The 2,626-nt window shown below is 33.7% G+C and overlaps 1 non-coding gene across 1 annotated transcript; it reads right to left on the reverse strand.

Moving 5' to 3' along the window:
- Positions 1-2,082: 2,082 nt before the first annotated feature.
- Positions 2,083-2,189, reverse strand: LOC115836231. Its single transcript, XR_004031197.1, has one exon. It is a non-coding gene; the product is annotated as a U6 spliceosomal RNA (small nuclear RNA).
- Between the last annotated feature and the right edge of the window lie 437 nt (positions 2,190-2,626).

The raw sequence follows: 2,626 nt of genomic DNA on the forward strand, positions 1-2,626 counted from the left end.
ATGAAACATAGGTAACTTGGACAGTTGTCTTGAAAAAGGCTCAGTGTCTAATAAGTACCAACTGATTCTTCAAGCCTTTTAGACTACAAAGAAAATTCATTAATGTTGTTTTTAATGCAAAAGATAACTTTAAAAGGAAAGGCTCTAAGTCAAGTGGAACTTGGATTAGTTTGTCTTCCAAATACTCATTCTTATTTGTAATAACTCAAAGTGAGAACTGATCTGAGCTAGTAGACATATTTTTATTAAAATGAGTAACTTTGATTCTTTTTTAAAAAAATATTTATTTTACGTTCTGAGGTACATATGCAAGATGTGCAAGTTTGTTACGTAGGTAAATGGGTGCCATGGTGGATTGCTGCACCTATCAACCCATCTCTGAGGTATTAAGCTCTGCACGTGCGTTAGCTATTTATTCTGATGCTCTCCTTCCCCCTGCCTGCCCTCACCACTGACAAGGCCTCGTGTGTGATGTTCCCCTTCCTGTGTCCATGTGTTCTCATTGCTCAGCTCCCACTTATAAGTGAGAAAAATGTTGGTTTGGTTTTCTGTTTCTGTGTTAGTTTGCTGAGGATAATGGCTTCCAGCTCCATTCATGTGCCTGCAAAAGACATTCATTTTTATGCTGCATAGCATTCCATGGTGTATATAAACCACATTTTCTATCATTGATGGGCATTTGGGTTGATTCTGTGTCTTTGCTATTGTGAATTGTGCTGCAGTGAACATATGCATGCATGTTTCTTTATAAAAAAATAATTTATATTTCTTTGGGTATTTACCCAGTAATGGAATTGCTGGGCCAAATGGTATTTCTGGTTGTAGTTCTTTGAGAAATCACCACACTGTCTTATACAATGTTTGAACTAATTTACATTCCCGTCGACAATGTAAAAGTGTTCATGTTTCTTCACAGCCTTGCCAGTATCTGTTGTTTCTTGACTTTTTAGTAATCACTATTCTGAATGGCATGAGATGGTATGTTATTGTGGTTTTGATTTGCATTTCTCTAATCATCTGTGATGTTGAGCTTTTTTTCATATGTTTGTTGGCCGCATAAACGTCTTCATTTGTAAAGTGCCTGTTCATGTCTTTTGCCCACTTCTTAATGGGATTTTTTCTTTTAAATTTGTTTAAGTTCCTTGTAGATTCTAGATAATGATAATAGACCTTGGTTAAATGGATAGATTGCAAAAATTTTCTTCCATTCTGTAGGTTGTCTGTTCACTCTGATGATAATTTCCTTTGCTGTGCTGAACCTCTTAAGTTTGATTAGATCCCATATGTCAATTTTTGCTTTTGTTGCAATTGCTTTTGGTGTTTTCTTCATGAAATCTTTGCCTGTACTTATGTCCTGAATGGTATTGCCTCAATTTTTGTATATGGTTTTTATAGTTTTGGGTTTTACATTGAAGTCTTTAATCCATCTTAAGTTAATTTTTGTATAAGGTGTAAGGAAGGGGGTCTACTTTCAATTTTCTGCATATAGCTAGCCAGTTTTCCCAACACCATTTATTAAATGAGGAATCCTTTTCCCATTGCTTGTTTTTGTCAGGTTTGTTGAAGATCAGATGGTTGTAGATGTGTGGTCTTATTTCTGAGTGCTCTATTATTTCCATTTGGTCTATGTGTCTGTTTTTGTACCAGTACCGTGTTGTTTTGGTTACTGTCGTTTTTTAGCATAGTTTGAAGTTGGGTAGCATGATGTCTCCAGCTTTGTTCTTTTTGCTTAGGATTTTCTTGGCTATACAGACTCTTTTTTGGTTTCATATTAATATTAAATTAGATTTTTCTAATTCTGTGAAAAATGTCAATGGTAGTTGAATGGGAATAGCATTGTATCTAATAATTACATTGGGCAGTATGGCCATTTTCACTATATTGATTCTTCCTATCCATGAGCATGGAATGTTTTTCCATTTGTTTATGTCCTCTCTTATTTCCTTGAGCAGCTGTTTGTAGTTATCTTTAAACAGGCCCTTCACTTCCCTTGTTGGCTATATTCCTAGGTATATTATTCTCTTTTTAGCAACTGTGAATGGGATTTCATTATAATTTAGCTCTCTGCTTGTCTATTGGTGTAAAAATATGGAATGCTTCATGAATTTGTGTGTCATCCTTGTGCAGGAACCATGCTAGTCTTCTCTCTATCATTCTAGTATTATTATATGTGCTGCCAAAGTGAGCACAACTTTGATTCTTTGTTCATCATTTCATTCTCTAAATTCGATTTGGGAAGAACAAATGTGAGGCTAATATTGGGGATAGGAGAAATTTTTCTAAGCATTCTAGGAATTTATTTGCACCAAATCGTGTAACAGAGGGCAAGGGTTTTTTTTAAAACAAACTTTATGAGTTTTGTAAAAATGCTGGTACAGTATATTTTATGTAAATATAATTTTGCAAATAAATGTTTATTTTTTGTAGCAAATAAAATATATAATTTTGAATAAATCACATAACTCTGTAATTACTATTCTACCAAGTAAACCTTTTCAAATAGATGTAGAGAAATAATAAATAATATGTGATCATAGAGAAAAATCAATGAAACTGGAATATAATAGATTTATTTTGTTTAGCCATGAAAATTGTGATCTTACAGACTAGGTCCTCTCAAACACTT

This window comes from Nomascus leucogenys, chromosome 7b, assembly GCF_006542625.1.
Source record: "Nomascus leucogenys isolate Asia chromosome 7b, Asia_NLE_v1, whole genome shotgun sequence".
NCBI classification, from domain to species: Eukaryota; Metazoa; Chordata; class Mammalia; order Primates; family Hylobatidae; genus Nomascus; species Nomascus leucogenys.